Source organism: Schistocerca cancellata, chromosome 6 (assembly GCF_023864275.1).
Source record: "Schistocerca cancellata isolate TAMUIC-IGC-003103 chromosome 6, iqSchCanc2.1, whole genome shotgun sequence".
Lineage (NCBI taxonomy): Eukaryota > Metazoa > Arthropoda > Insecta > Orthoptera > Acrididae > Schistocerca > Schistocerca cancellata.
In genome coordinates this window covers 317063688-317086080 of record NC_064631.1, presented here as the reverse complement: position 1 = coordinate 317086080, position 22393 = coordinate 317063688, and the positions used below count along the sequence as shown (strand labels likewise).

The 22393-nt window shown below is 43.8% G+C and overlaps 1 pseudogene; it reads left to right on the top strand.

Annotated features, from left to right (window-relative positions):
* Window positions 1-9333: 9333 nt before the first annotated feature.
* Window positions 9334-9451, top strand: LOC126089977 (5S ribosomal RNA; annotated as a pseudogene).
* Window positions 9452-22393: the final 12942 nt, after the last annotated feature.

Below are 22393 nucleotides of genomic sequence, written 5' to 3'. Positions count from 1 at the left end.
TAAAAATGGTAACTTTCCTTCTCTCTCTGTCTTGGCAGTGGACTTGATATTTGGATGTGCACTGTTCATGTGTTCAGGGAACTGCTCAAGAGCTTTGACACCATGGAACCAGACCAGAAACATGTTGTCAACATAATGATAAATGTGCCATATAGAAGTTGACCACAGCTGGAACCAAATAGGGAACCCATAGCCATTCCGTCTGTCATTTCATAAAATTTACAGTCACAAGAAACGAGAAGTAGGTGGTCGGCGTAGCATTGCAGAACAGTTTTATTGTTTCAGGAAGAAAGACCTCTGCCAACAGTTTCAGTGAATCCTCTGTAGAAACTTTTGTTAACAGGGAGACCACACCCATACTGACTAAAATATCGTTTGAGCCAACCGTAATTTGTTTAATTTTCTCAATGAACATCAGAGAGTTTTTAATGCGATGTTTGCAGCGGCCAACTATCGAAGTCACTTAGTTGGATATTTGTCTAGCCTGTAAGTGGGGGAACCAATAGGTTCAAGGCACATCTTCTTTGTGGATTTAGGTAATCCGTACAGTCTGGAAGGGTTAGGAGCTCTAGCTCTGAGATTTTTCATGACATACTCTGGCAGACCGGAATTTTTCAAAGAGTGCACCGTTTTCTGCTGTCCATCGTCGTTGGAGCATAGTACATACAAGTGCTTGAAATGGGATCTTACTCTGTCATACCGTCTCCGACTGTTGTGCACAACATCAAAGGCACATTAAGAATCGGGCCCTTGAAAAAATTTGTAGTTGCTGAACGTAGCCTCATGAACAAAGACAAAATGCTGTTTGATGAAACACAAGTTTTCTCCAGACTTCTACGTATTGGCATTCTGTTACTAAGGAGACGGTAGAAATAAGAATGTGCGAGAACAGCTTTAACCGGGACAGCGGATATAATCTTGCTGGTGCATGGACGCGAGCTGTCCGTCGACGCAGAGAAGAAGCAGAGGAATTCGCGGTAATGTTTACGCTCCTAAGGGAGAGGTGACGCCACCAGCGCAGACATTGACGCCATGTAGGACAGCATGACGTAGTTGCCGACCAACCAGAAGACGTTCATGGGGCGTATAAGGAGCAGCCAAGACAGTCAGTGGAAACCGTCGAAAGGTCGAGGTTCTATCCTGAACTGTCGCGGCAAGAAGTCCGAGAATATTTAGTACACGTGTCCATTATCTGAAAACTGCGCCGCCTGGCTCGGTTGTAATCGTGAAGTGGGAATACATATGGACTGAGTATGAAGAAGAGCCCATGTCGTCGCCATCAGCTTGGGACTGTCACGTGCCTGCAGTATAATGTTGTTTATACAGCGTGTTTCAAAGTGAATCTACGGATTTTAAGGCTTTGTAGCAATTATTACATTCAGTGTACAGTTATAAAAAGATGTTCAAATGTGTGTGAGTTCTTAAGGGACCAAACTGCAGAGGTCATCGGTCCCTAGGCTTACACACAACTTAAACTAACCTATGTTAAGAACAACACACACACCCATGCCCAAGGGAGGACTCGCACCTCCGGCGGGAGAGGTCGCGCAGTCAGTGACAAGGCGCCTCTAACCGCGCCGCGTACAGTTATAAATAGTACATCAAATGAAAGGGCAACTCAAACAGTTTTTCTTACAAGAGTTCAAGGTGAGCACCATTCGTTACATCGAGTCGATAGGCGAGTTCTTCCCAAACCATGATTAAATGGTTCAAATGGCTCTGAGCACTATGGGACTTAACATCTGAGGTCATCATTCCCCTAGAACGTAGAACTACTTTAACCTAACTAACCTAAGGACATCACACACATCCATGCCCGAGGCAGGATTCGAACCTGCGACCGTAGCGGTCGCGCGATTCCAGACTGAAGCGCCTAGAACCGCTTGGCCACACCGGCCGGCAAAACCATGATTAATGTGTGTCTGAAGTAACCATGCTGTTTCTATAGTTGGGCAGATCAGATGGTAGCGGAGGTACATACTCATGATCCTTTATGAACCCCCAAAGGCGAAAATCACAAGGCTCCGGCTCGTATATGAACGTGATCACGTAAAACAAGCTTTGTCATCGTGGATCTTGCGACCAATCCAGCGGTCGGGTACAACGCCGTGTAACCAGTCGCGTGTTGAGTTATACCAGTGAGGGGGCGCACCATCTTGTTACCAAATAAAGTTATGTAGTTCGTCTTCTTTCAGTTGAGGAAAGGGCTATAGTTCTAGCGCGTCAAAATAAGAAACACCAGTTACAGTTACTTCACCGAAAACGAAAGGCTCATTAACTCTCCGTCAAGATACGGCACAAAAAAACATTAAATTTAGGGGAGTCTCGTTGCAACTATACCATCTAGTGGGGATTTGATAACTTCAGATGCGCACATTATGTGTGTTCATATTCCCACTTAGTTGAATTGTCGATATTAGTGATGCAGCAACATTTCTCTTGTAAAGTTGGCACGTGAACCGTTGTCTGTAGGCTTTAGAGCTTGTAACAGCAGCAATCGACAAGGACGTAGTTGTAAGCATCTCCTTAAAATTCTTCACACAGACATCAACGGAATTGCTAATTCACGATTAGCATTCAGAACTGACATTAACGTGGGTTGTGTCGACCCTTCACCTTTATTACGGCTTGAACTCTGCTGGGGACACTTTCGATGATGTACCTCAATATCTGTGGAGGAATTGCAGCCCATTCTTCCTCAAGTGTCAAAATCAGAGAAAGCAGCGATGCTGGAAGCTGGGGTCTGGAGCGAAGTCGATGTTCTAACTCATCGTATATGTGTTCCATTTGCTTCAGGTCGGGCCTCTGGACAGAACAGTCCATTTCAGGAATGTTATTGTTCGCAAACCATTGCCTCACAGATGATGCTTTATGACAAGAAGCATTGTCACGCTGATACAAACAACCATCGCCTCCCAACTGTACCTCTACTATATGCAGTACACAATGCTGTAAAATGTATTCATATTCTTCATTATTTGGTGTTTTCTTAAGAATGTTCTTACAAATGTTTCTACAAAGTTTAATTGTCCAACGATCACTCATTTTTCATTGGGGCCCTCTCAAGTAGCGAAAGTTTAATTATAACCGCCCTGTACATGGAGGTGCATATGATAGTTGTTATGCTATTTTAGTCAAAGAGAAGACCAGTTTACATTACTTGTTTACACTGATTACGTTACGGAAGATATGCAGAAGTCAGATTTTATGTAAGACACTTGCACCCATTGCTGAATAAAGGCCTCGTATAGGCTTTTCCGTGCGTTAATTTTAGGAAGCTGTTAGTAATGCAAAGAGATATTTGCAAACGAATTAAAATTCAGGAGGAGAAACGAGAACTTTAAGATATGCTCTGAGACTGTTACCCAGTCGTAGATGGATCTGAAAGATCAGCTGAACGGAATACATAGAATCTTTAAAAAAAAAGTTGCAATTATAAAACTAACATCAACAAAAGAAAAGACGTTGAGATTACGAAGTGGGACACTTGCACGTAGCAGAGTTCTGTTATTTTGGTAGCAAAACAGCTGACTGTAGAAGAAACAAAGAGGGTAATCAGTTCCTACTGGCAATAACAAAAAAAGCAGTTTTGAGAAAGAGAATACGTTAATATCGAGGACAAATGTGTTAAGAAGTCATTTCTGAAATTAGTACTCGTGAGTGTAGTCTTACTAGAGTGTGAAACGTGGTCGATAAAGGGTACAGACAAGAAGGGAATATGGTGGTACAGAATAGAGAGATAGATAGAGAGAATAAATAATGTAGAGGTATTGAATCGAATCGTGCAGAAAAGACAGCTTGAGTAAAAGAAGTTGTCAGTTGATAGGTTACGTCCTGAGGCATCAAGGAATGATTAATTCAGCAATGTAGGGATATGTGTGTGTGTGGGGGGGGGGGGGGGTGAGTGTGGGTGGGGGGGGGGGTGGGAGGATGGGTGTGTGTGTTTGTGTAGGGAGGGAGAGGAAAGGGGGTAAAAAGTGTAGAGAGAGAGAGAGAGAGAGAAAGAGAAAGGCTTGACTACAATACGCAGGTTTTAAGTAGATGTGGGTTGCAGTATGTATGCAGAGATGAAATGACTTGCACAGGTCGGGATAGTGTGGAGAGCTGCATCGAACCAGTCGTCGGACTGAGACCAAAACAGCAACGACGTGACGTAGTAAATATGATTAGTGGCCTGCTCTGTGGTAAATGTAAATGAACCGTGTCGACAACAGAAGGCGAGCGCTGACAGGCAGCGTCTGGCGCCAGCACAACATGGGTCCACCGCGACGAGCGCTCTCCGCCGTGCCCCTCACATCGATTGCTGCTCCCCCCCGTGCGCTGCACCCGCGTAGAAATAGCTTTTATATTTAGCGGGCCGCCAGCGATCGGCACGGCAGGCTCGCGGACCAGGCTATTCCGTGTCGAACCGAGTACAGATAAGCTTCTGCAGTGCCCAGTCGTCGTCGCAGGTTTGCTGTTAAGTCCTATGGACTTAACTGACTGTGGATCTACTGACTACTATCTACTGACTGTGGATTCTGATGAACAGAACACTAATTCAGTCAACCTACATTACCCAATCAAAAGTATCCGGACACCCCTATGTAATGAGGAACTGACCACTAGATTTGACGCGAAGCGGACCCGACAGCACGAAAGATGGAGGGGGAGTATTTTGTTGTCGGCAGAGAAGCAGTGATAGCACAGTGGGTCATTGGGAGAGCACAGCGACGTCGAATCAATTGATGTTACCTGAGTATCAGATCCATCAGGGCCACTTCAGCGCTTCTAAATCTGCGCAAGTGGTGATGTGATTGTGAACCGGAAACATGAAGGAACAGCCACTGCTAAACTCAGAGCAGGCAGAACTCGTCTAATGACGGAAAGGAAATGTCAAGCATTGCAGAGGGTCGTTGTACCAGTTCGCACTAAATCAATGGGATGAATCATTCGTGAGTTCCAAAATGCTACCAGCAGTCCAGCTGGCACAGTGAGATTAAAAATAATGGGGCACAGTGGTCGAGCAGCTTCTCAAAACCCACACATTTCTGTAGTCAGTGCTAAGCGAAGCTTGTGCTGGTGTAGAGAAAGACGCCACGGGACAGTGGATGACTGGAAACGAATGATTTGCCGTGGTGAATCGTGCTATATTCTGTGTCAGTCAGATGGAAGAGTGTGAGTTTGACGAATGTCTGGAAAATCCTATCTCCATCCTAAGTAGAGCCAACAATAAAGTATGGAAGAGGTGGTTTTTTTCGTGGTTAGGGTGTGGTCCATCTCCGACAGTATAACAATATCGTGGGCAGATCTTACAGTTATCATTTCTCCTCCTGAATTTTAATTCTTCTCGTTGCGTTACTTTGCTGCTTCGTAATTACTATGACACATGGCATCTAAAAATCAATGTGACAAAAACAGTAAGCACAGTCATGCACCTAAACAAAACGAAGCGAGAAGGGAACTGCGCCTAGTTATAAATGGTAAAGCTGTCAGCCACGAGAATTTCCCAAAATATCTCGGTATTAAGCTAGATCGCAGCATGACTTTCGGACAACACCTAACTGATACTGCCCAAAAGCTAAACACGAGAAATAACCTGCTCAACAGACTAGCAGGCACCACTTGGGGTTGTGATGCTGCGACTCTACGAACTGTTGCACTGGCACTCGTGTATAGCGCTGCAGAATACTGTGCTCCAGTCTGGAGTAGAAGCCCGCACGCCAAACAAGTGGATGTACAACTAAATACCACTCTGAGAACCGTCACCGGCACTCTCAGGCCAACCCCCGTTGAGTGGTTTCCGGTGCTGGCAAACATCGCTCCTGCTTCCATACGTAGAGAGAAAGCAACTCAAGACATGGTAGAAAAAATTGAAGCAAACCCAAGGCTACCCATACATGTCGACATGGGAGGACTCACGAGACTCAAGTCCAGGAAACCTATCGTCTGGAGCAGAACATTGGGCACAGAGGGTCTCAATGCTGAATGGAAGAATGCTTGGCAGGGTCTGAGAAGAGGCGTCGTGGAAACCATCACCTAATCCACGACCCAACCAAAAGGGTTGAAGGCTTCAATCTCAACAGGAAACACTGATCGGCTCTACAGATTTCGCACGGGAGTTGGACGATGCAGACAGCAGACAACCAAATGGGGCTGTACAGACGATTCGTGTTGTGACTGTGGCGAGGTACACACAATGGACCATCTTCTGGTTTGCAACATTCATGGTTTCAGAGACGGCTCTCTGATGTCTCTCCACAAGTTAACGGACAATGCCAAGAAATGGCTCCATAATCTTAATGTTACTGAGTAATTAATTGTCTTCAATTTATGTGATTTTTGTTCCATTTAATGTAATAATGTAGTTTCCCTGACATAATTGTAATGTAATAACTGATACAATTTGTTTCCACTTTGTAAGTTCCAAACATTTATTGTGATTTTTATTAATCTTATCTCTTCTTTGTAAAATGTATCTGGCAGATCGAACGAGAAATAATAAACTGCTTCGTAAAATTAATGCAGGGAAAAAAACCCTAGAGGCCTTTATTCAGTAATGGATGTAATCAGTGTAAATTAGTATTTTAAACTGGTCTTCTCTTTGGCAATAATAGCCTAAGAACTGTCATACGCATCTCATCTACAGGGATGTTATGATTAAGAGCGGAAGAGAAATAACTAATACCATTGAATGAAACACATTTCAATTTCCACATGAGAGGATAACATGTTTTAATTGCGTACTGTATCTGCCCCTGGTAGCTGAGTGGTCAGCGCGACGGAATGTCATACCTAACGGCGCGGGTTCGATTCCCGGCTGGCTCGGAGATTTTCTCCGCTCAGGGAATGGGTGTTGTGTTGTCCTGATCATCATCATTTCATCCGCATCGACACGCAAGTCGCCGAAGGGGCGTCAACTCGAAAGACTTGCACAAGGCGAACGGTCTACCCGACGGGAGGCCCTAGCCACACGGTATTTCCAATTTTCATTGCGTACTATGTACACGTTCCAGGTTACAAACGTTGCTCACTATGACGACTATCTGCATCCACGACAATCAGGAACAGCACTAGACATTGCTCTACCGCTATCCGCCTCATTAAGGTGGTATTTTTCCCGATGCAATGTTCAGTTGTCGTGACGCAGCTCGTGCACTACTTGAAGATTGCTCTTTCCATATAGCTTTCTCAACCATGACAACAGTATTCTTCAACAATTTGTTGCGCAGTTGGCGTCGGCCTCTCTCAGGAGCAATTCGCAGATAGTCGTCAGATAATTTGAACTTTTGAATCATGTTCTTCAACTCCGCTGCGGAAAGAGGTTCTCTCTGTATTCCTTCAATGCGAAGAGCGGCGCACTGCTGCTGCTCCTTTTGATAAAACAGCTTTACTAGGAAAGCTCTGCTCACTTTGTCCAGACCCATTTTGACTGTAACACACACTGATGCTTGCGTTTCAAACCTACATCGTCGTACCAATATCGGCGCCTAACGGCAAGTCAAGACACTGGCACTATTAAAAACGCAAATCCTGCGGCGCACAGTGTGAACATCATTCCTATGAAGTTGGGTATCCATACGATAGTTTTCCGTCTACATTGACTCAAGTAGCGGAAGTTTAATTATAACCACCCTGTACATTTACGTGTGTTGTGACAAGTTTGTTGCTACCTCTTAAGTGGCCATGCGTTTATGATTTTTTGACTTATTCCACATCAATGAGGACCATTTCACTTAGAGTCTGTGGGAGGAACATGAGCACATCTCTTTTCCCCCACTTATTTGTACGGGAATCTGTATTCTTGTTTTAAAACTGGTTGCATTTCCTTGGGATGTATGAATCTATGGAACAAAAGTACATTTAATCAAATCTAATCACACTGATGATGACATAAGTATTTGGTCCGTGAGTTAATGCTAGAGGAAGTTAACGTAGGCGGTGACGCAACATAATGTATAATACCCTGGCAATATCTATTCAGTAACACATTTAGTCAGCGAATTCTTCATTTTTGTCAGCGAGGGAAAGAGTAAAAATTCGGGGCGTAACGGGGTGTGTGTGTTCATTAGGCAGTAATTCCGCCGTAACACGCGCCATGTCCCCTACGCTAGCCCGCCGGAGACCAGTAAATGGATCGTTGCGGCCCCGTAGATTGCTTCAGGAGTCGCTTCCATTTTTCATGACAGGCGTACGGGCAGTAAATTTTACGTTGCGCACGGGGCATTGGGGATCCAGAAGCATGTTGCCAGAACACGGCATTTTGGGTAACCGGAGAATTTGCTGACTTGTGAAAATGTCTTCTTTTCCTTCTGTTACTATTATCTGAACTTGGATTATTTATATTGATAATTTTCGCTGCTTGTTGCCTGTCTGCCACTGAAGGTAATTATAATTTTTAGTGTAGGTCTTTGATCGTAAATTCTTTATTTTATTTTATGGTCGCTTTAGAGCCGTGGGATCATCATCAGTTATTTCTATCTTTATAAACTAGTAAACAAAACATAAACATTTATATAATGTTGTCCTTTCAGGCAAAGAGAAAAGTTGTGATGGCGTATGTAGATTATTTTTTACGCTTTATTATCATGGTGCGGCACTTTCTGTTTCCCATGATCTGTAAACAAAATTATCTGAATGCTGGCTCTGTGCAACTACGGTAACTTGTCTTTAATGACGTCACTGTAAGCGCGTAAATGAACGTAAGAATGAAAAAAAGGCGAATTTTGTGCAAGTTCCTCACCAACAAGGAAGAGTAACTACGGATCGGTGGCCTAAACTCATATACGACACTGCCATTATAGGTTACATACAGTGTATCTTCCAGGTATGTATGCATAAATTAAAGTTCGCTGCCGCGGTTTCTTTCTATTTGTTCAGGCTGAACTCAGAACTTCCTTAGGGATTTTGTCAAGGTTTTTAGTAACGGATAGACTGATTCACGAGAAACGCTTGTGTATATAATTTATAAATATTTTTTGCAAACTGACTCAACTGTAATGAATTAAATTCCACCGCACTCAGAAAACGATGCCACTGACATTTTGCGATGAGGGGCAGACCTCCTTGGAACCATCCATACATATTGGCTGCCCAACTGCTACGCCAGGCGAGTGTGAGCTGCCGCTTCTAGGACAACAGCACGAGCTACTGCCCACTTCTTAAATAACCTGCCGCTCAGAACGTATCATATATTAAATCCATAATAACTGACTTTTTGGTAGACCAGGTGACATGGAAGTTCGTAACTCCCATCATTGCCACGATATGTCACTCCGAATGCCAAGGTGATGATATTCAGTTTCCCTAACTGGGAAGCAACTGAAAGAATTAAGAGGAACTTATTGTCGATGAGGCAACGGCCTTGCCGCAGTGGATACGCCGGTTCCCGTGAGATCACCGAATTTAAGCGCTGTCGGGCGTGGTCGGTACTTGGATGGTTGACCATCCAGGCCGCCATGCGCCGTTGCCATTTTTCGGGGTGCACTCAGCCTCGTGATGCCAATTGAGGAGCTACTCGACCGAATAGTTGTGGCTTCGGTCAAGAATACCATCATAACGACCGGAAGAGCGGTGTGCTGACTGCACGCCCCTCCTATCCGCATCCTCCTCTGAGGATGACACGGCGGTCGGATGGTCCCGATGGGCCACTTGTGGCCTGTAGACGGAGTGGTTTTTATTGTCAATGAAGGTGGGATTTTGCAGGTATTGCTGTAGGTTGGCACTAAGGGATACAATTAAAAATGAAGACTTACAAAAAAAATGGCTCTGAGCACTATGGGACTCAACTGCTGTGGTCATCAGTCCCCTAGAACTCAGAACTACTTAAACCTAACTAACCTAAGGACAGCACACAACACCCAGCCATCACGAGGCAGAGAAAATCCCTGACCCCGCCGGGAATCGAACCCGGGAACCCGGGCGTGGGAAGCGAGAACGCTACCACACGACCACGAGATGCGGGCAAGACTTACATAAGAGAATGAACCAAGGCAGCACTGTAATGGATACAGTCGATTGAGATGGTATTGACATGTATGACGTGAAGGTGAAGACACATGGCGTAAAAGGACAATGAAATGTTTTCCGTCTAGGAGCTTCAGTTGTGGAACAACATGGGTTCAAATGGTTCAAATGGCTCTGAGCACTATGGGACTTAACATCTATGGTCATCAGTCCCCTAGAACTTAGAACTACTTAAACCTAACTAACCTAAGGACATCACACAACACCCAGTCATCACGAGGCAGAGAAAATCCCTGACCCCGCCGGGAATCGAACCCAGGAACCTGGGCGTGGGAAGCGAGAACGCTACCGCACGTCCACGAGCTGCGGACGAAAAACATGGGTGCTGGCACATTTTGTTAGTGCAGGTTGGATACATTCAAGGGGAAGCATACATTCAGGGACATACTTTATTCATTTACGACCTTAACCTATTGTTGTGCTAGGTGGTTTATGACCCCCTGGGATAATCCATTCTTCTGAGAAATCCCCCACCCCTCTCTCCTCACTCTCACCGATACAAGCATACTTTTGATATCAAATTAATTGACTAATTAATTAAAAACCACTCCGTCATCAGGCCACAAGTGGCCCATTGGGACCATCCGACCGCCGTGTCATTCTTAGCTGAGGATGCGGGTAGGAGGGGCGTGTGGTCAGCACACCGCTCTCCCGGTCGTTACGATGGTTTTGTTGGCTGGAGCCACTACTATTCGGTCGAGTAGCTCCTCAATTGGCATCACGAGGCTGAGTGCACCCTGAAAAATGGCAAGAGCACATGGCAGCCCGGATGGTCAGCCATCAAAGTGCTGGCCACGCCCAACAGCGCTAAACTTCGGTGATCTGACAGGAACCGGTGTATCCACTGCGGCAAGGCAGTTGCCCCAATTAATTAAACTGATCAATTAATTAACCTGACGTCCTCTGGGAAATCCATCAGACCTCCCCACCTGTCCCCCACTTCACCCCTTCCCACCTCACATGGAAATTAGTGGGAAAAGGACTCTGTCTGTGCTGGAGAGGAAGGCGATTACGACAGGAAATTTAGATCAGTATCAATTACATAGCAAGGGATATACTGTTTATTTATAAAATTCAATTCACAGGGTTGGATCACTGGTTTATTTGGTAGGAAAAGCTCACATCCAGCAACTACATGTCCTAATTACATAATTACACTGCTTTAAAATGGAGGTGTCGTCTTGTTGAAAAATTTTCGTGTGTGCACTCACCTTGACATGAAGGAATCGACTGGGCTAGTGCACACTGCCACCGCCAGAGGATGTCCCATCTCCCAGCCCTCGCATCCTCCAAGCCCACCCTTCCTAGAAAAAAATGGCGGAAGAAAGGCTCACACTCTGCTGGAGAGGAAGGATCTGACGACACAGAATTCAAATCAAAGTCTATAATATACTGATGCACATTCTTTATTTAAACGCTTTGGGAGTGACAGGGCTCCCCCCACTTGGGTAGAGCTCACGTCTGTAGCCCTCCCCCCTCCTCTTCCCATGCCGTAGCAACTGTAATCAACGAGGAATGGAATGAAGTGTGGTCCCTGTTTGTCTGTGTGACCAACGTCTTCAAACACGCAGACGGAGCTTTTCATCTCTCCTCAGAATACTGTGTTCTTACTGGCTAAATGCTGGAGACAAATGCAGAGCTGACACAATTTCGATATAAAAAACAGTGAAATAACTCATTTCCACTATCCTATCAAATTAATTGCTTAACAACTTAACAACACTCACCTCCACCTTATGATGATCCTTCTTCATAACAAAACGTATTTTCAACGTTTGAGTATGATATGCAAACATTATGCAAATCAAGTAATGAGATTTCCGCCACAAATAGATTGTAGCGCTAGGATTGTAGTAAGCAAGGGGAATGGTTGACTTTATGTATAATTCATTTTGTATCCTCCTAAAAAGGTCAGCTAAGGTTGTCGTGGACAGAATCTTTTCTCTCTCAAGCAAATTTATTATATTCGAACTGAGTATATGTTCAAGGATTCTTCAGCAAATTGATGTTAATTCGTACTGAGTATATGTTCAAGGATTCTTCAGCAAATTGATGTTAAAGATATTGGTCTATAATTTTATGAGTCCGTTTTTTACCCCTTCTTAGTATATAGCAGTTACCTGCACTTTTTTCCAGCAGCTTTGCATTTCGCGCAAGGCGAGAGTTCCGCGATAAAGGCAAGCTAAGTGTGCAGCGAGTGTTGTGGAGTAATCTTCGTACGTATAACCGAATTAGGATTCTATCAAGACCTGGCGACTTATTTGCTTTCAATTCTTTCAGTTGTTTCTCTATACCAATGATACTTATTACTATGTCCTCCATATGGGAGTCTATACGATGGTAAAACGACGGTATATTTGTACTGTTCTTTTGCGTGAACGATTTCTTAATTGCGAAATTTAAAACCTCGGCTTTACTGTTGCTATCTTCCACTGACACATCAAACAGGTCATCGAGTGACTGATAGACGCCTTAGACCAGCTTAGCGATTTTACGTAGGTCCAGATTTTTTTCAGGTTCTTGGCAAGATCTATTGCTGACGGTGGTAGTTGTAAGCTTCGCCCATCGGATCTTTTTACATTCGCACGAATTTCTGTTAACTTTTGTCCGCCTTCATTTGCGCGTTCAATTTTGAAGGAGATTGCAACAGCCTTTGCTTCCTCACCATTTTTCGAATTTCGTTGTTAACCCGCGGTGGGTCGTTTACGTCCTTAATCCACTTACTCGGCACATACTTCTCCAGAGTATGATTTGCAATCCGTTAAAACTTTGCCCATAACTCCTCTACGTCCATCATACTGGAACTAAGTGATGTTAATTCACTGTCTTAGTGGGATGCTAACAACTGTCTGCTCTTTCTAGCAGAAATGCTCTCCTAACCTTCTTGCTTGATTTACTAAGTTTAGTGACCAAAGTCGCCGTGATGACATCATGGTCACTAATCCGTGTGTCTATACGGACGCTATCGATTAGGTCAGCCATGTTTGTAGCTACAAAGTGTAAAATATTTCCATTGCCTTTGGGCTGTCGAACAAGCTGATCAAGATAGTTTTCGGAAAACGTGTTCAAAAGAACTTTGGAAAACTGTCTGTCTGTACCTCCCGCAGTGAATCCATAGCCGCCCCAGTCTCTGTTCGGTAGCCGCCTCCAGAAAATGGTTCAAATTGCTCTGAGCGCTATGGGACTTAACATCTAAGGTCATCAGTCCCCTAGAACTTAGAACTACTTAAACCTAAGGACCTCACACACATCCATGCCCGAGGCAGGATTCGAACCTGAGACCGTAGCTGTCGTGCGGTTTCAGACTGAAGCGCCTAGAACCGCCTCCGGCTAATATTGTATTCAGGATCTGGGTATCTGCCGATGTGACAAGCTGGTTGTCAATCGGTACGATTCTAGTGTACTTGATCAGAAATACACTTCAGAAGAGCAGCAAAGTGTGAGTACAGGTGCACCCTGCAATAAGACACAGAGAGAGCCCCGCTGAGGAAACGGCCGGAAACAGTCTGTGGCGCGAGCCACCGGATCCAAGGGCCTGGGAGTTGACCCCGTGCATTGTATCCAAGTAGCTGCCGTCTCGGCCGACGGCTACACTCCAGCCCGCAGCCAAACGGCGCCTTGTATTCTGATGTAGTTACGTCAGCAGAACTCCAAATTCGTCCAGTCACAGCGACAGAGCGAGCAAATTGAAGTCAGGTACAGTGAGAGAAACTCAATGTATTTCACCATGAAGCACTATTCCCATTTCTTATCAAACTTGTTGAGATTATCATCAAATAACAGATATTAAGTCTTTAAATTTCATTTTCATTCGATACTGATGTCCATCACCAATATCAGATGTGACGTCACAGACACGAATACACATTTGTATTCGTTGTGGCATGGGAGCAAAGAGCCTGCAGATTTCACGCTGAGGAATTTATTGCCATGGTTTAAACACATGCTGTGAAAGCTCATGAAGACTGCTAGCTGGATACATATGAAACTTCACGTCTTCCCATTGCATCCGAGACATGCTCTATGAGTGACAGATGAGGTCGGAACTTTTGCCAGGCCAGTCCACTTCAGCAATGTTATTGTCTACAAACCATTGTCCAAAGATGGTGGTGCATTGCCTTGCTGATATAAACAAGCATCGTATACGATCTTTTCCCCTACTGTACGCAGTACACTGTGTGGTAAAACGTGTTTCTTGTCTTTCCGCATTTAGCGTTGATTAAGGGGAAGAAGGGACCACAACCATATCGTAACACCAGCTCTTCCGTTCTTCTGTGGGCACTTCACATGATGGCAGGTAAAGTTCGCCAGGCATTCACTAGAACAATACTCTTCCAGCGGACTGCCGCAGAATATAGCGTGACTTATCACTCCAAACCACTGGTTTCCAGCCATCGACTGTCCAGTGGCGTCACTCTAATACACCTCCCTAAGCTTCGCTTAGCATTGACTACATACATGTCTAGCTGTTCGGCGGTTGTACCCCGTTCTTTTCAACTTCCTATCCATAGCCATTGTGCTAGCTGGACTCCTCGTAGCAGTTTGAAAGTCACGCGTGATTCCTACCGCTGATTACTGGAATTTGGCGCAACCACCCTCCGCTATACTGTTTGGGTGCTGTCTGTCAGCACGTGAGATCTACTTCATGTTGGTTTAGCTGTGGTTGTGCCTTCGCGTTTCCACTTATCAGTGAATTCTCCCACAGCCGACAGCCACAGCTGTACATGGATTGAAATGCCCCTGATGGACTTGTATACACAAGACTAGTCCACACTCGAAGGCACTGAGCTCTTCAGACCAAGCCATTCTGCTGTTACTGTTTCTCTACTGACAGCGCAATACTTTTATACTGACGGGTCCGCTCTGGTGACGTCTAGTGATCAGTTACGCCTTACATACGGGTGTCTGGATACATTTTATCAGATAGCGTATACTTTGAATGCCACTGTATAGATCATGGAGGAGGTTACATCGTACCGATGTTATCTATTTTCTTTCCTATTCTTTTTGCATATAGAGCGTGGGAAAATGTCTGTAAGCCGCCGTAAGTGCCCTAACCTCTCTTATCTTATTCTCATGTTCCTATGCGATAGAGGCGACTGTATCAGCATAATTGTCGCAAAGTCTATTTCGAATAACGTTCGTTAAATTGACCATATAGGGTTTCGCGAGAGCTGTGTCGCTTTTCTTCTAAGGGTTCTCAAGTAATTTCCCCGGGCGTTTGTGTTACACCTACACATATGGTAAACCGACCTGTTACGGTACAAGTATCGTGTCTCAGAAGTCGTTCCATTCTGTTGTCATACCGACTTCATAAGGATTTCAAAGACTGGAACAATACTCTAGAACTGGTCGCACCTGCGTGTTGCATGCGAGTTCTTTTACGTACAAAACTCGGGAGAAGCGGTGCTCAAATTCTCTGACTGGCTTCCTGATTTTAGTTTCCGTTGTGCTCTTTAATCGACTTAGACGAATGCGTGGATGGTACCATTGCAGAACAAACGGTCGACTTCCTTCCTCATCCATTCCCCGTCCGAATTCGTGCTCCGTCTGTAATGATGTCGTCGGCAGCGGGACATTCAGCTCGAATCCACCTGCAAATGGTATTCACAGAATGCTACAATCATTGTTTCTCTGTCTCGCCTTATCAAGCGCCACAGATACTGCTTATTTTCTACACAGAGAGCACAAACGACGAGTATAATGGCATTCATAGTAGGGATGGCAGTTATTGCGGGAACAACTGGTTTTCGGTTATATCGTTTTTTTTTCCCTCGCCATTTTAACTCGACTTTTAGAACCGCTCAGAATAACCCGTGTCTGAAATAATCGACTTTTGATCTTTTTATTCCCATTATTTCCTGCAAATAAATGTTGTGTGACGAAGGCCTCCCGTCGGGCAGACCGTTCGCCTGGTGCAAGTCTTTCGATTTGACGCCACTTCGGCAACTTGCGCGTCGATGAGGATGAAATGATGATGATTAGGACAACACAACACCCAGTCCCTGGGCGGAGAAAATCTCCGACCCAGCCGGGAATCGAACCTGGGCCCTTAGGATTGACATTCCGTCACGCTGATCACTCAGCTACCGGGGGCGGACATTATTTCCTGTAATAAACATAGAAATCGAACAAAGATTGAAATTTTTTGCATTATCTCACTTTCAAGATACATAAAATCAAAATATTAAATTAAATAGACAAATAAAAGAAAACTTAGTCCGTCCACCGTTCGCTGATTTTCTCGAAAAGTAAGTGGTTGAATACTACGAAGAAAACACCAGTATTCTCCTATTTATTCCAATTTTTTGAAACTCTGCTCAAAAAGCAACGGATGTCCGTCGACCACAGCGAGGAACTACCGTATGGACGAGGTGGTGGTCATTCTTGCACACTGCTCGTACGCGCGTATTTTGAGCCACGACACACGGCAACAGGGACATTAATGTCTCAGCAGTGCTGTACCAATTATTATGCCATGTGTCTGTAGCACGTTTCTTTCGGCATTGTCATTAGGTTTGCACTGATCCCTTTTCTCAGATTTTATAAGAACTCAGCTTTTCAAACCACTGCAAATTTCAGGAATAAAAATTATTCCTTGTTAAAAGTAATGTCTATTTAAAAAACGAATAATTTTAGCACTGCTGCTATGGCTAATTGATATTTCGGTTTTTTACCCGGTTATCAGTAAAAAATAAAAAACATCTGCTCTAACCGAGACCAAACAAATACCGTAACATACCGGTTATTCAGAACTAAAATACTGGTATCGGTTTTAACCGGTCGGTTTTTTCCCATCCCTAATACATAGGTATAGTCTCTGTCATTAAACAACAGGGGACCATGGTTTGAAGAAGCTGGATGAATGCACTATAAAGCTTTTTCACTCTAAATATCGACTTCGTTTTCAAGATACACGACCTTTTTTTTTTTTTTCATCCATGTCATATGTGTCGTTTCGTTATTTCCTGTAGCACCCGTTTCTTAATTAGAAGTCGTAGGTACTGGAAAATTTTCAACGCACTTACCTGCATTAGGTCTCAATAACAGTTTATGGAAGAAGAAGAATCAACATGAATAACCTAAAGTTTTTTGTTGTCGTCATCATTTCGAAGACTTACGCAATCCAGCTCACCACGTGTGCGAGTGTGGCTCTTAGCACTATGGGACTTAACATCTGTGGTCATCAGTCCCCTAGAACTTAGAACTACTTAAACCTAACTAACCTAAGGACAGCACACACATCCATGCCCGAGGCAGGATTCGAACCTGCGACCGTAGCGGTCACGCGGTTCCAGACTGAACCGCCTAGAACCGCACGGCCACACCGGCCGGCGTGTGCGAGTATTCCCGTTTCTGCGAATAACTGCTGCAACCTACAATTTGAACCTGGTTTCTGTATTCTAGCAGTGGCGCTCCTCTGCAAATCCCTCTCGCCTACACGTAAGGGGACTGATGACCTCAAATGTTAAGTCCCATACAGCTCAGAGCCATTTGAACCTACACAGACACACACACACACACACACACACACACACTCACACTCATATGTTGCCATATTAAATAATCCATGCCTTTGGTTGTGGACTATCAACCGATCCCTTCGTTTGGTGACGTTGTTTCTTAAAGCTTCTTGCTCTCTCTTTCGATACAGTACCGCTTCATTACTCTCCCGTCTAATCTTAGCAGCACATTTCAAAGACTTCTGTTCTCAGCTTATGTATACTATTTGTTGTTCGCGTTTCACCTCCGTACGAGACTATCTGTAGGCAAATATCTTTATGAAAAAATTCCTAATATTGAAATTTATTTTAGATGTTACATAATTTCTCCTGATCAGTAAAGCTTTTCTTCCTGCTGCCAGTCTGCAGTTTATATTCTTTTTACTTCGGTCATCCTCAGTTATTTAGCTACGCAGATAACAAAAATCGTACGCCACTTTCAGCGACTCATTTCCTAATCTTATTCCCCCGGCATTAACTGCATTTATTCAACTGCATTCTATTACCTTTGTTTTAGGTTCATATGGCTCTGAGCACTATAGGACTTAACTGCTGTGGTCATCAGTCCCCTAGAACTTAGAACTACTTAAACTTAACGAACCTAAGGACATCACACATATCCATGCCCGAGGCAGGATTCGAACCTGCGACCTTAGCGGTCGCGCGGTTCCAAACTGTAGCGCCTAGAACCGCTCGGCCACCCCGGCCGACCTTTGTTTTAGTTTTATTGGTATTCGTCTTATAACATGTTATCTAGGTACTATCCGTTCCACTCAACTCGTCTTCTAAGTCGTTTCTAGTCTGTGGACACAGTGAGCAACACCAAGTATGTAACTAAATACACATATTCTTTTTACAGGATATGACGTCTTTTGATTTCATGTTGACGGATTCCTACACTATACCTCGGAGTTATACTATTTTACGTATGCGATGTTATCGTAGCTAGGATGTTGGTGAGGGGGTGGTCAAGAAAAACGAAGAGTTATCTTTTCCAAAGAATATTGTGACAAAATTATTTTATTTATATATAACACAATAAATATGTAAACGGATTGACCAGTTAACCTATATGAATAAAAGTGTAAATGTTAGTTTCTACAAAGTCGTAAATCTCTGAAAGTTCTACACCGATTGCCTTCAAATTTTGACACGACGTTGAATTCGATTACGTGCATGTTTTTATATACCGACTGGAGCGCCGTTCGTGTGTTCGAAATCTTAAATCTCCGAAAGTTCCTCACCGATTTCTTTGACATTTTTATATAACGTTGCATCAGAATACGCGCGTGTTTCTGTATACCTTCTTGAGCGCCACATATTATACATAAATATACTTGTAATAATTATGGGCGAAATCGACATCAAATGTAAATGTTCTGTTAAAAATCTTAAATCTGGGAAAGTTCTTCGCCGATTGCTTCAAAATTTTGACACAACGTTGCATTCGAATGCGCGCGTGTTTTATATACCTATTTTATAAATTTACATAATGTATAAATAAATATGTAATACATAACGGGAAACGTTATTACCAAAAATCTCGAAAAGTTCCTGACCACTTTACTTCAGATTTTTGCAGAATACCCCAATAATCATTCGGGCAGACATATGCTAAATATTTCTAATGTATATAATAGTGAAACATTGTTAGCAAACTGGAAAGTTGTCTTTACGTCTTGTTGGCTTTTGATTAGAATACTACCACAGAATCTGAATTTGCAGTAACGATAAAGAGTGTTCAAAGTGGGGGGGGGGGGAGGGGAGGAGATGGGAGAGAGGAGATGGACAGAGAGGGGGCAGAAGGAGATGTAGAGAGAGGGGAAGAAGCAGACGGACATAGAAATGTGGGAAGAGGTGATATGGATAGGGAGAGGTGGGATAGGGGCAGGAGGAGATAGAGGGAGAGAGGGGAGGAGCATATGGACAGGTGGAAAGAGGAAGGAGGGAGAAGGTGATGGACAGAGAGAGGGGGGAAGAGGTGATGGACAGAGAGAGGGGGGGGGAGATAAACAGAGAGGCTGCAGGCGATGATGGACAGTGAGAAGTGGAAGGTGAAGAAGATGGAAAAGAGAGGGGGAGGTCAGCACGAATGGTGACAGTATGTTTGATCCACGACAGAGTGTTGCGCGTCTACTGAAAAACGAACTGGCAGACGTAAGCTATCCCGCGTTAGCCTACTTGCAAATTTTTAAGAACCAGTGTTTAGTGAGTAATACATTATAACCTCATACTGCGAAGACTTTGATTACTTACCGCGTGCACAGAGTCATTTAAGGAGTTATTCTTCCCACACTCCATAAGCGAAAGGAAGAGGAAAAAACACTAATAGTGTTACAATAGGAAGTACCACCTACCGTGTGCCTCACATTGGTTTGTAGATTATAGGGGGTGGTTATAATTAAACTTTCGCTACTTGAGCCAGTGTAAACGGAAGTGGATACTCAACTTTGTAAGAACGATGTTTACACTGTGCACTGAAAGATTTGCTCGAGGTGGCTCTGAGCACTATGGGACTTAACATCTATGGGCATCAGTCCCCTAGAACTTAGAACTAGTTAAAACTAACTAACCCAAGGACAGCACACAACACCCAGTCATCACGAGGCAGAGAAAATCCCTGACCCCGCCGGGAATCGAACCCGGGAAAGATTTGCGTTGTTAGTAGTGTTAGCCGTTAGACGCCAGTTCATGTACGGCGACGTAGGGTTGAAACGCCAGCATCAGTGTGCCTTACAGTTGCAGCCAGTCAGCAAGGGTCTGGGCATGGTGAGGAAGGCTTTCCTCGTAAAGCTATTTTATCAAAACAACAGCAATAGTGCCGAAGCTCTTCGCGAGTATAGACGCATTAAACGAATACCGAAAGGTCCGCTTTCCGCGCAGGATTCGGAAGTTCGAATTAACTGGCGGTTTGAGAGTTGATCCTGGCAGAGGCCGACGGCCAATTGCGCCACAAATTGTTGAAGAAGTGAATGTTGCCTTTGACTGAGAATGCCGGACGCAGTGCACGAGCTGCGTACGACAGCTGAACGTCTCATCGCACTGGAGTTGTTTCGGCAGCGGTAGAGCAATCTCTAGTGCGGTTTCAAGAAGTCGTGGATGCAGATGGTCGTCACATTGAGCAATGTTTGTATCTTGGAACGTAAACATGGTATGAAATTGACAAACGTTACCCTGTCGTGGGGAAATTACGATGTGTTTCTTTCAACAGTTAATTCGTTGTTTCTTTTCCGCGTGCCCTTACAGATGTTTCCATAAAGTTTCATCGTCCTACGATCACTTGTTTCGCATGAGGGACCTCTCAGGTAGCGAAAGCATAAATATGGCAGCCCTTTATGAGTAGATATAGAGAAAAATGATACATAATTAGAAGAAAGAATGGTCTTTCTGGTGCTTTTCAGTATTTACTAAATGTCATTAGTATCGTCACGTGCTGCATCACTAGAGCTTCACAAAACGTTGGAAACTAAAGGGTCTTCAGTTTGTTTGCATTTTTGTTGATGGTCACCGCTGAGTCGTTCACTCCGTCTAACGCCGAACTTATTGGAGAATTTGCCAGATAAGGGCACATTGAGCCGACTGACTAATAACACGGTATAGTCTCCTCGTTTTCATTACAACTATCCTCCCAATCCACACTGTGTGGATCAGAGACATATGTGTGTCTGATATTCTTAGAAATTCATATTTTAGACTCCTTACTCAGCTGTATCATGGTATAGACTGATATTAACGGCTTTGTTGGGGTTTCAGCCATCAGCTTCGTTCTAGCAATGAATAATATAAGCTGGCGATTGTGTTCCCGATTTTTGTTGCTTTCTGATATTTTCATCGAGGGCGCAGTTAAAGGACGTCACTCGAAACGCCCCATTCTGCCGGTAATTCTTTAGTATTTCCAGACGTGTTTGATGTAATACTTCGTACATAATGTGACATTATGTCTTACATTCACACTTTTTTCGCAATTATTTCATGAATCCAGTGAAAAATGAGAGGCACAATGACAAAGGTTTCTTGTCACTCATCAGCCGACTTACACTGTTTTTCTTTAAATTGCTAGTTACAGGCACTCTGCAAACAGTCGAGTAATTTAGCCATTTGAGTAAACCAAAACACGCATCTGACCCAGACAGCTGTAAGTATCATTCAGACGTAGCTGTCAGTGACAGCCCTAATTACGTAGCGCGACCAATTGAAGTGTGTAGCTAGTGATGACTGCATCATTATGCCGTGTTGTGATTTGGAACGAAATAAATGTAACTATATGTGTCCTCAGGGAAAACGAAAAAAACACTACTACAAATAACTTTGTAGACTGCATCATACTCTTACTGCGGTTATGAGAGTCGATGGTCGCGAAAGGGAGCCAGCAGTTGAGAGAGGATGCCGTCGTTGTAGTATATTTCGGATGTTATTCAGTCTCTATTTTGAGCAAACAATAAAGGAAACGATGGAGAAATTTGAAAAAGAATTAAAATTCAGGAAAAAGAAATAAAAACTTTGAGATTTGCGGTGACGTTGTAGTTTTGTCAGAGACAGCGAGGGACAGAAGAGCAGTCGAACGGAGTGGACAATGTCATGAAAAGATGTTATAAGACGAACGTCAACGAAAGTAAAGCATAGGTAATGGAATATAGTCGAATTAAATCAGGCGATGCTGAGGGAATTACATTGGTGACTTACACACTAAGAATGTTGCTGTTTGGACAGCGGAACAATTTATGATGGCCCAAATTGAGAGGATATTAAATGCAGATTGGTTATAGCACGAAAAGTGTTCTTCAAAACAAGATATATATTAACACCAAATATAAATTGTTTGAGTATTTTCTTGAAAGTATTCGTGAGGAGCGTACCCTTGTAAGGAAGTGAAACTTTACGATAAA